This window comes from Pan paniscus, chromosome 4, assembly GCF_029289425.2.
Source record: "Pan paniscus chromosome 4, NHGRI_mPanPan1-v2.0_pri, whole genome shotgun sequence".
In the NCBI taxonomy this organism is placed as follows: domain Eukaryota; kingdom Metazoa; phylum Chordata; class Mammalia; order Primates; family Hominidae; genus Pan; species Pan paniscus.
In genome coordinates, this window is record NC_073253.2 from 44913543 (window position 1) to 44925776 (window position 12234).

The 12234-nt window shown below is 41.8% G+C and overlaps 1 long non-coding RNA gene across 1 annotated transcript in view; it reads left to right on the plus strand.

Annotated features, from left to right (window-relative positions):
- Positions 1–1529: 1529 nt before the first annotated feature.
- The window catches only part of LOC103783941 (uncharacterized), a 413541-nt gene continuing 402836 nt past the window's right edge, over positions 1530–12234 (plus strand). The window contains exon 1 of the long non-coding RNA XR_004671529.3: positions 1530–1748. This is a non-coding gene — a long non-coding RNA (uncharacterized LOC103783941). The remainder of the gene's footprint in view (positions 1749–12234) is intronic.

The window sequence follows — 12234 nt, forward strand, 5'->3', positions numbered from 1 at the left end:
TGTGTGCGGGTACTTATGAAGTCATCTTCCATAGTGCAAAGTCAATATATGAAGCTTAAACTAAAAAATCAAGAGGCAGCAACATGAACATGACATTTAGAGATATAGAGGTAAAAAGTAAATGGTTCAGTTAAAAGAGCTGGAAGTATCTGCCTTCTGGGAGCAGGAAACACGAGGTAGGGACTGCTTGGACTGCTGTAGAACAGTTTGACTCTTTATACTATGTGCATGAATTACTTTGATATAAAGAAAAACCGCTTTAAAAAGGAGAAGAAAATTTGAACCTGTGAAACAAGCTACTTGTAGAACTATGGAATGTGATGACTTTGGAAAAAAGTATGACATTAGGTACATTTATTTTGGGGCTAGTTGCTAATACCTCTTATTTTCTAGGCAGTGAGGGGGTGGGAGTGGAAGGGAGGGGGTCAAAATTCCTCCATGAAGCCTTTACATCTCCCCTTCTCCTATATTCAAGTCCCACTCTTATAAAAGAATAAAACCTCCATTACTCTAAGTTTATAATTACTGTTTAAAAACATAAAGTTCATTTTTACAGGGATCTTTCCTTAAGGCTGAAGGAGGTTCTAAAGATGAAATTTCCTTCTATGATTCCTTGGGGTGGGAGTCACAGGCATTTTCTTATCCCACTGGAATTCTGAGTCGCATAAGTTTGTTTCTGACTAGTAACTAGGAGCTCAGTGTCTTTGGCCTCTCACACTGACCTTAAGGCACATGCCTTTGAACCGTCCACTCCAGTCTGTCAATCCTCCTTGAAGAATGGTCCAGCCTGCACTGCTGCTTTTTACCATCAGGGGGCAGTGGGGCCATGAGTGCCCAGGGAGACAGGGAAGGATGCTTAGCACCTGGCGAGTGGGAGGAAGTGTCTCTCAGTGTTTGCACTTAAAGCATCTCAGTAGCTAGATACTTCATTGGTACGAATGGTGTATTTTCTTCTAAATTTTGTGCAATCCAAAAAGGCAGGAAGTTTGATCTTAATGCATTTGCCATGGTCATCTATTTCACTCTGAGCCAAGAATTTATTAGGAAAACGAAAAGAATTGCAAGAATAACTTTAGATTGACATTTCCCCATTTTCCTACTTGTCGAATAGGTTTGGTACATGTTCTGAAAGAACACGGTGCCAGTTGAAACGGTGCTCTGCTTTCTTCCCTGTTATTCTGAAATAGATGTGCTTTTCACACACATGGATAGACCATTTACTCCTGATTTGTATCTCAGGGACAAATCTGACTTATTAGCACCATTATTTGTAAACTGCTAGCCTGGTTCCCTGTGCTGTTGTAACGCTATCTTGATGGGTTGCTGTGAAAATGTGAAGATGTCTGTCAGGCAGGAAAAATTATGTAAAAATGATGTGGGTATAGAAAATGGGATCGACAAAATGTAATAAACTCCTCCTGGGCTGAACAGCAGAGCTGCATATGTAATGAAGTACTTTAGGATTACGTCACCTTTTATATAACATCTGGCAGTGACTTTTATTTCAGAACTAATTTGAAGAAGCCAGGCGCTTTTCTCTTCCCCTCCCCAAGACTGCCTTTATCTGAAAGAAGAAAGAAGGAACTGTTACATTTTGCATGCAAAGAAAGCCAGAGTGGCTAGATTACTCCCTTAGGGTAATGGAGAAAGGAAAAAGAAATTGAAAAAGGTCAGGTGAACAAAGCAGAAGGAATGAAGAGGTTTGTGTGATTCTTAGTGAAATTGGACCAGTCTAAGCAACCAGACAGGTAATCTGGGTGACTCTACCCCTCCTTCTTCCCTCCTGTGCCCCTCCCTTGGCTGTGGCTCTATAGGTATGACCCAAGAATACTATGGAAATAGCATTGCCTTAAATATTTTGTCTGAAGTGAAGGGTTGAAAAAATTATTGAGATAATTTGGGAAAATCCTAAAATTTGTCCCTTTAGCCTTTGAGAAAAAGCACAAAGCTCAAACACCTCTCTCCCCCAGTAATATCCAGACATTGATCTATAACAATAGATTATTCAGATGGTCAACTTGCTGCTTTAATTTGTCTATATAGGCAATGGTGAAAAGTCTTTTATGAAATCGAATGGGAATTCACTCCTTTGAAGCCAGGGACACAGGAGGGATGAAGACCCTCTTTGTACTTCCCCCTTTCCTTCCCTCATAGCTTCTGGGTCTGTGCTTGCCTTGGTGCAACCTGGACCTTGCTGGACCATGTTTGCTGACCTCCTTGTTCTCTTTCATCATGTGTTTTTTGAATCTTCCATTATTGTGTCAACCCTGGACATGCTCTTGTCTGAATTTCAAGGCCATGTCTACAGTTCAGAAGAGGTAGTGTCTTACTTACGTATCTAATGGGTTCCCAAAAATGTGTTTGAAAGTTAGTTGGATATTTGAAAGTCGAACAATAGATTTGCATGTTGTAAGGAAGAATTTGTTCTCAATTCTAGCTAAAGTATATGATGAAATCCCTAATTATGGTTTCTGCCAGTGCCACCTCCCTCAGGCCTTGGCAACCCTGTGGGTGGGTGAGAACAGGCACATGGCTGGAGTGGGTGGCAACTGCCAGTCGTTGTGGGCTGAGGAAGTTAATCCAGGAATCTCTCCTTCCAAGACTTAGCCCTCCTTCCCTCAGCCCAGCCTGAAAGGGCAAGGGCTGGAGTAGAGGGTCTGGTTCTTTTTTTTTTTTTTTTTTTTTTTTTTGAGACAGAATTTTGCTCTGTCACCCATGCTGGAGTGCAGTGGCTTGATCTTGGCTCATGGCAAACTCCGCCTCCTGGGTTCAAGCTATCCTCTTGCCTCAGCCTCCCAAGTACCGAGATTACAGGCTCAGGCCACCATGCCTGGCTAATTTTTTGTATTTTTAGTACAGATGGGGTTTCACCATGTTGGCCAGGCTGACTTACTTCAAACTCCTCACCTCAAGTGATCTGCCTGCCTCAGCCTCCCAAAGTCCTGGGATTACAGGTGTGAGTTACCACACCTGGCTGAGGGTCTGGTTCTTAACCTACCTCCAGGAATAATCACATGTGACACCCATGAGCTGGTGGACATGGCATTGGTGGACATGGGCAGAGTACTGGAGTGGTTGGGGCTGGTCAAATGACACCCTGAGAAATGGTGGTCCTGTGTGAGCTGAGAAACTCCAGGATCCCTGGCCATGATCTCTGGAGTTCTGTCTGGCAGTACTGGCCAATGGAGACTTATCTCTGGCTGGAAAGGAGGTGCTGGAAAATTCTTCTGTTGTCTTAACTTGAACCTGGCCCCTTCTCCTAGTAGCTGTGTCTGCCTGGCATGAGATTGTTTTATCAATAATCTAAGGTAATTCAGGAAAGATTGAATTTTGAGTATTAAAGGTTTGCAGATGCTAGTGTTTAATTTTTGATAGTGTGGTGTCTTGGTTATGTATTGCGGCATAGCATACTACCCCAAAACTTAGTGTCTTAAAACCACATTTTAATTATCTCACAAGTTCCATGGTCAGGAATTTGCTCAGTGCTTGGTTGGGTGATTCTTCTGCTTCACATGGCATTGACTGGAGTCACTTAACAGTCTGGTGTGGGCTGAAGCATCCAAGATGGCTTCCCTCATATGCCTAGTGTCTTGACAGGAATGGCTGACAGGCTTTGTGCCCTTCTCCCTCTCGATGTAGTCTTAGAGTATCTCTACATGTTCTCTTTAGAATGCCAGTTGGACTCTTACATAGTGGCTCACTTAGGACTCTGCCGGTTATTTTAGAGACTAGGGTTGGAATTGGCATAGCACCAATTCTGTGATACTCCATTGGTCAAAGCAGTCACAGGACAGCCCAGAATCAAGAATAATGGAAACAGATCCCTTCTCCACAGGAGAGGAGTGTCAAAGAATTTGTAGCCATCTTTGATCCACCACATGGGGGTTGCATAACTATAGAATGTGTGGAACTGAAGCAACAAAGAAAATATGTGGGGGAAACACATTTCCTGTCTTTCCTAGCTAGGAATCAGAAGGACTAAGCTTCCTTTTCTGCTGTCACCCGAGGCAAATGTTTTACTAAACTAGGGCAATATTGAGGTTTGTATCCCGCTTCATGCTTTTGATTCAAAATACAGCTCTTGTTAAAGTGCTTGGGAACTCTGCTGGTGGGTACACTGGAAAAACATAAGTGGATAACGTCTGAAGGATACTTTGGAGATGATACTGGCAAATTTCCAAAGGAAGAGTTGGGAACATTTCTCGTTTTCTCCATTGTATCACGCAGCTGTGCCAATGACTAAACAAGCAATAGATTATGCAGGTTTTGAAAACTTTTCAGGTTTTTCCTTTTGTCTATAGCAGAGCAGGGAGGGGGAGAGAATTGGTTTTTAAAGTCTAATTTAACTACGTTTAATTTCCTTTGTCTCTAAGTTTGATATACAAGATTTCAGCAAAATCTTTAGCAAAAATGGTAGCAATAGTGTGTTGCTTATTATTGCAGATATGATGCAATACTGGCAGCGTCATGGGGTCCTCTTTCAGGCATTCATTTAACTAGTTTTTGAAGAGATAATATGTGCACATAGTACAAATTTTAAGGGAAAAACAAGGCACCAAATACAACCCCCCCCGCCCAATTTCCATTCCTGAGTCCCTCATGTCCCTTCCTCAGAGACAGTTGCTCTTTATTGTATATCCTTCTGGACAAATTCTCTTTTTTTTCTTTTTTCGAGATGGAGTCTCACTCTGCCACCCAGGCTGGCGTGCAGTGGCACAATGTTGGTTCACTGCAACCTCTGCCTCCCAGGTTCAAGCGATTCTCCTGCCTCAGCCTCTCAAGTAGCTGGGACTACAGGCACATGCCACCATGCCTGGTTAATTTTTGTATTTTTAGTAGAGATGGGGTTTTGCCATGTTGGCCAGGCTGGTCTTAAATTCCTGACTTCAGGTGATCTGCCCACCTTGGCCTCCCAAAGTGCTGGGATTACAGCTGTGAGCCACCATCTCCCACCCTTCCAGACAAATTCTATACATATACAAATATCCACTCTCTCTCTGCGTATGTATAATTGTAGGATATTTGGTTATATATCTTTTTCCCTCACAAACAGAAGCATACTGTATATGGTTTGCACCTTGCTTTTTCATGAAATGATGAACTGCAAATTGTTCTGTATCAGTAAATCTAGATTAACTCCTTTTTTCCCAAGAGCTACATAGTATTTTATTGCATCATCCTCTTTTTTTTTTAAAAAAACAAAAAAACAAAAAAACAAAAAACAGCCAGGCACGGTGGCTCATGCCTGTAATCTCAGCACTTTGGGAGGCCAAGGCGGCAGATCACAAGGTCAAGAGCTCGAGACCAAGAGATCAAGACCATCCTGGCCAACATGGTAAAACCCCATCTCTACTAAAAATACAAAAAAATAGCTGGGCATGGTGGCATGTGCCTGTAGTCCCAGCTACTCAGGAGGCTGAGGTAAGAGAATCGCTTCAACCTGGGAGGCAGAGGTTGCAGTGAGCAGAGATCATGCCACTGCACTCCAGCCTGGCGACAGAGTGAGACTCTGTCTCAAAAAAAGAAAAAAAAAAAACAAAACAGAAAAAACCACAAATAAACAAAAAAAAAACTAGTCTCCGGTTTATGGTTATCTGGTTATCTAGGTTGTTTCCAATCTTTTGCTATTATGAATAACATCAAAATGAATAGTCTTAAGCATGCATATTTTTGCATATGTGCAACTATATCTAGAATGGGATTGTGGGGTTGAGGAGTACGAACATTGTAATTTTGATATCTATTACAAATGATCCTCCATAGAGATTCTATTAGTTTACATTCTGCCAATCAGCTTTTGTTTTAGATTCTGGGGATTGTCAGTGGAATTTGTTCTGAGGGGGTCAAAGGTTAAGAAACAAGCTGTAAGATTGAACAAGAAAAGATCCACATTTGTGTTTTAACATCAGTCTTTATTATTTATTTATTTATTTATGTATTTACATTTGAGACGGAGTCTTGCTCTGTCGCCAGGCTGGAGTGCAGTGGAGTGATCTTGGCTCACTGCTACCTCTACCTCCCAGGTTCAAGCGATTAACCTGCCTCAGCCTCCTGAGTAGCTGGGACTAGAGGCACGCACCACCACGCCCAGCTAGTTTTTGTATTTTTAGTAGAGATGGGGTTTCAGCATGTTGGCCAGGATAGTCTGGATCTCTTGACCTCGTGATCCGCCCGCCTCAGCCTCTCAAAGTGCTGGGATTACAGGCGTGAGCCATTGCGCCCTGCCCATCAGCCTTTCTTTTATGAGATTTCCAAGTAGTCCACCAAGTATCCTGGCAAAATGGACCAGCATCAGGTAGTTGTCGCCAGGAGAAAGCCTGTCCCATGAAAGAATGAGAAGTCTGGACTTGGAGGGGTAAGAATCTGTTTCTGGTCTGACATTGCTAGTACTCACTGTTGGATCTAAATTAAGCCAATTATCCTTTCTTTGACCTCAGTTTTCTTATTTGTTAAATGAATATTTGTAGTAGATGATCTTAGAAGAATCACTGGATCCAAAATTATTTGATTCTATGAAAATCCTTTCACTTTTTATAATTTAATAATAAGTCCTATACAGGAATAGTTGCATAACTAGCAAATCCCTGTGCAAAATGAAAATGCAGGTCCCCTGTTCAAAAATCATGTAATATTTAAAGATGGCCACAGCATTTACCCAAGTGTGGGCCCTTTTGAGCACAGGGACCCTGTGTAACTGCACAGGTGGTAAGTCTGCAAAACTGTTCCTGCTCCTACAAAGACTCTCACCTCCAAATCAGTAGTTTATCTGTACTTAAGTATTTGGTGGCCACTTTTTACATAGAGATGCACCTGAAATTCCCACCACCCTTTTCTAAGGAAAGCTGCCTTGGTACACAGCCCCTTGCCAAAGGAAGTGGCCCTAAACTGTACGTTGTGCAGTGGGCACCTGCTGACTGGACCAGAGGCAGCCACCTGACCCGAGGGCAACCAGTTCATAGGCTGGCAAGCAGCTTGAAGGGTGGTCTGGCAGGGAAAGCTCTGACCAGTGGGAGTTAGGTAATTACGTTGGTGAAACAGACACTCTGGAATTTGAGCTGAGAAATATGGACAGGATCAGCCAGCTAGATTGGGGGTTGGGGTTGGTGAGAGCGCGGGGGCATGTAGGTAGAGAGAAGAAGCCACATATATTGTCATGTGTAACTGACCAGTGAACCCTCATTACCTGAGGTAGCCTAAGTGAATTTATTTCTGTCCTTTGCAACCCAAAGAGCATAATTAACCCAGTGTTATGCCAGAACATAGCTTCAGCCTGTTAGTGATTAAGCCATCTAGGGAGTATGGATTAAGAATAATTAAAAGTATGGAAATAGAAAAATAGCTCCCAGTCCCCGTTTTCTCCTTCATCTGCCAGCTACTGCATTGGAATCTGCTGGCTGAGCAGCCTGCATTGGCCAGGTGAGGGGTGATCTGAGCTGGTTGAGGGGGGCCCTTCTGTTGCTTTCCTTCTTTTTTTTTGTGGCTTAGCCAACTTTCTTACATATCCCTAGGACAGTTTTTTAAAAAAACTTCTCCTAAGTTATTCATGACATCTTGTTCTACTTCCAGTGGAGAAGCCCTAGGAAAAATGTAGCTGTCAAATGTGCAACAAGACACACATTTTCTTGGTATCTGTCTTTTTCTTTCTGCTGGACTATGCTAATGGATCCCTGGAGTCTGCAGCAGGATGAGGCAGTAGCTGGACCAAATGACCTCCCCAGACCTTTTGCAGTTAAGCTATGCTAAGGAAAGTATTTCAATATAGTCACTTTCCAACCCCCAATTATAGAATATCTATATAATTGTTCGATGTTTTTCCCTTTCCTTCATGGCTCAATAGAGGCTTAGTTTGTTGGTCTTCAGATGAATAACCAACTAATTTGGTCAGGGACGTCTTATAACTTATTGTTGCCAGTAATTTGCTCTCTAGGATGCATTAAAATCTGTGGTGTGTGGGTTATTATAAGTAATAACATATAAGTATGTTATTACTTATATAATAACATACACTGCGCAGAGAAGCCTTCTTCAATGAGGCATACATAAAGCTGCACCATGCAAAATGGATCCTGATTCGAATGAATCACTCTGTAGCCTGAGAGCCCTTGATATACATGACACAGGACTTGGAGTGCTCATCTGACCCACAGGTGCCTCTCCACAGGGCACAGTTTAGCTGTGTTTACGGGGGTAGACTGGGTGAATAAACTGTCCAACTGGCATTAAACATGGAAAAACGGACATTTCTGTTTGCCTTTATGTTAATGCACTGCCTTCAGTGTTCTGCCCCAAAAGGGCCCAGGTCTGGGAGAAGAAACAAAGGTGAAAGGCCTAGAGTTCTATGTTTTTCCTAGCCTGGGGCATCAGCTGTACTTTACCAACACCCAGCACATATCTTGGGTGAACACCTATGTATGGGTGCAGGGCCTGGCTTGAGCCTGTGGGCTATCTGGGGTGATTACCATGGAAATACAGTTGAGGCCTGTGTGACCAACATTTCTATACATGGCAAAGGGAATAATGAACCTGGTAAGATTTCCAAGCTCATTTTCCTGTGAATTCCAGGAACCTAAGCCTTTCCATGTCTGTTTTCTCTTCATAAAATGAAGATGCCAACATTGATATTACCCTAAATGCTGGGACATAACCCCTCCACATATATTACTGTAATACTTTTTGTTTACATGAAACATATCTGGGGTTTTGAAAAGAATAAAAATTGAAATATGATTTTAAAAAAGAAGTATTGGCCAGGCGTGGTGGCTCACATGTGTAATCACAGCATTTTGGGAGGCCGAGGTGGACGGATCACCTGAGGTCAGGAGTTCGAGACTAGCCTGACCAATATGACGAAACCCCGTCTCTACTAAAAATACAAAAATTAGCCGGGCGTGGTGGCATGTGCCTGTAATCCCAGCTACTCGGGAGGCTGAGACAGGAGAATCGCTTGAACCCGGGAGGCGGAGTTTGCAGTGAGCCGAGATCTCGTCATTGCACTCCAGCCTGGGCAACAAGAGCAAAACTCTGTCTCACACACACACACACACACGAAAGAAGCATTAATATTTAAGGATATCTGGCTGACTGAAAGAGACAGTAGATCAGAAATGCTTATCTAAGTGCCTGATCACAGGAACAAACCGGGGCAGATATACATATATTTAAATTTATTAAGAGGCTGCAGTGTTAACTGATTAGTAGGTGGGGTGGACCAGGACAATGTCATTTATTTAGGCATTTAAAGCATTATCTGTAAAATGTATCCTAAGAGTCATAAACTCAACCTGGCAATAGTAAGTGTGAGGGAAAAACTCCCATGGATTAGAAGCTGATTATCCTGAGGAAGCCCAGAGATGAAGTTCATGGCTAATTCCTAGGATGCCGAGGATTAATGGCAGATGACCACAGTGCTCTCCTGTAGTTTATTTTATCATTTGGTTTATTTTATCATTTCTGTTTCCCATTAGGTTAGAGAACATTCTTATAAACATAACTATTTCACAGCTCACATGCCAAGTCATGAAGTAACGCCATTTAATTTACAACCGAATATGGATCTGTCGCTGACCTTTCCCATTTTTACAGAATCATGGATTCTTCTGAAAAATCCTCAAAGAGAACAACATAGATGGCAGAAGCAGGACATAGGGCTTTCTCAGGTGTCATTAAAGTCTCCTGCTTCTTGACGAGGCCACCAGGACTCTGCAGTTGGCCAGTGATGTGGCTCTCTGACTCCAAGGCAAGGCTGGAGATGGCTGCCTGTATGAGCCTGCAGGCTCTAGTGTGAACCAAGAGAGGGCACACAAAATTTGTGGATTACATGAAGTGTCAGTGAACAACAGAAGTTAGACAAAACTGTGAGAAATTTCAGAGGCCAGAATGAATGAGGAATTGGTCAATATGGTGTAATGTTCCCTTTAAACAATTGCTCCACCCCCATCTAGCCTGGTTGCAAAACGTTCAAACAACATAACAGAATATAGAATAAAAAGTGAACATTTTCTGGGCCAGGTGTGGTGGCTCACACCTGTAATTCCAGCACTTTGGGAGGCCGAGGTGGGTGGATAACTTGAGGTCAGGAGTTCAAGACCAGACTGGCTAACATGGCGAAACCCCATCTGTACTAAAAATACAAAAAATTAGCTGGGTGTGGTGGTGTGCACCTGTAATCCCCCCTACTAGGAAGGCTGAGGCAGGAGAATCACTTGAACCTGGGAGGTGGAGGCTGCAGTCAGCCGAGATCATGCCACTGCACTTCAGCCTGGGTGACAGAGCAAGACTCTTGTCTCCTCCCACCAAAAAAGTAAACATTTTCTAATTTCTTATCTCCCCTGAATTTTACTCCCCTCCCCAGAGGTAACCACTGTTTTCTGTGTACATCAACCTTTCATACCCAAATGTATGTATGCATTTAAGTGTGGAAAGTAACTGGGATGATAATGCACACTTGCTATTTAGCAATATGTCTTAGTACAAATAGATCAACTTCATTCTTTATACCATAGTGTTATTCTTCTTTTGGTGGACATTTAACGTTCTCTACTGTAAACAGTACTGCAGTGAAGATCCTTGTTTGTGCTTCTTTGTGAACAGGTGTAAGCATTTCTTTAGAAGAGAGGCTTGGCAGTGAAATTTCTGGGTAGAACTGTATGTATATTTACAATATTGACAGATACTGCCAAATTGTCATCTAAAAAATAGTCATTTTTATTTCCACCATCAGTGTGTAAGAGTATCCATTTTTCCTACATCCTTGACAACCCTGGATATGTTTAATCTTGATAATTTTTGTCAGTATCGGGGATAAAGAAGAGTGACTTAATTGTTTTATATTTCCTTGATTAGTAAATGTCGAACATATTTTCCTTACTAATTGACCATTTGCATTTGTTTGTGAAATGTCTATTCTTTTTCATTGTGCATTTTTCTATTTTTTTTGTTTTATTGACTTAGAGTCACTATTTTCTAAATACAAATTACTTGGATTTTATGTATTTCACATATTTTATACACTTTAGACATTTGTCATTTTTCTTTTCTTTTCTTTTCTTTTTCTTTTTTGAGACAGGGTCTTGCTCTGTTGCCCAGGCTGTAGTGCAGTGGTGTGATCTTGGCTCACTGCAGCCTCCATCTCCTGGGCTCAAGCAATCCTCCCACTTCAGCCTCCCAAGTAGCTGAGACCACAGGTGTGTGCCATCATGTCTGACTAATTTTTGTATTTTTTTGTAGACATCAGAGTTTCGCCATGTTGCCCAGGCTGGTGTCCAACTCCTGAGCTCAAACGGTCCACCTCAGCCTCCCAAAGTACTAGGATTACAGACATGAGTCATTGTGCCCAACCAACTGAGCCATTTTTCTTTGTCCATGGCGTTTTATATTGTAAGGATGTGTATGTAGACAAATCTGCCCATCTTTTTTCTTTTATGGCTTAATTTTCCTGCTCCCAGATTATAAAAAATATTTTCCCTAAGACTTTGTTGGTAAAAAAATTACTTAATCCTTTACTGTATCCAATATGTAGTTTTGTATAATGTGTGATAGAGTGAGACTTTCCTTTTTTCTAGTACAAATTATCATTTTCAGACACACTCAATCTCTGGTACATCCCGTACACCCTCTGTGACATCTTGGAATTATAGATCCTTAGAACATCTGTAGAGAGAACCCCCTGAAATTGTGCACAGATTTTTGTGTAATGTGTTTAGATGCATTTTTTCCTTTGGAGAGATCCCTTAATTTTCATCAGATTCTCAAAAGGATACATGATGCAACAAAGGTTAGGAAGATGTGCGTTACATTCTCTCCTCCACCCTCCATCGGAGAGTACCAGAGAGGCAGACTTGTTTCTACATTTCTTTCCAAATTCCCCTTTTCAATTCTTCAAGTCTTCTTATTTAATATTAGTAGTGCTTTCCAGTTAATTCATTCAACAAATGTTAAGTGAGCATCTGCCACGTCAGGCATGGTATCACCAAAGCTCACTAAGACCTGGAAGCTGCACTCAACCGACTGATATTCTAGTTGGGAAGACCACAAATAATGTAACACATTAGATCATCAGTCCCCAGCTTTTTCGGCACCAGGTATTGGTTTTGTGGAAGACAATTTTTCTATGGACGGAGATCGGGGGAATGGTTTTGGGATGATTCAAGCACATTACATTTATTGTGAACTTTATTTCTATTATTATTACATTGTATTATAATACATAATGTATACGTGTATATATGCATATGT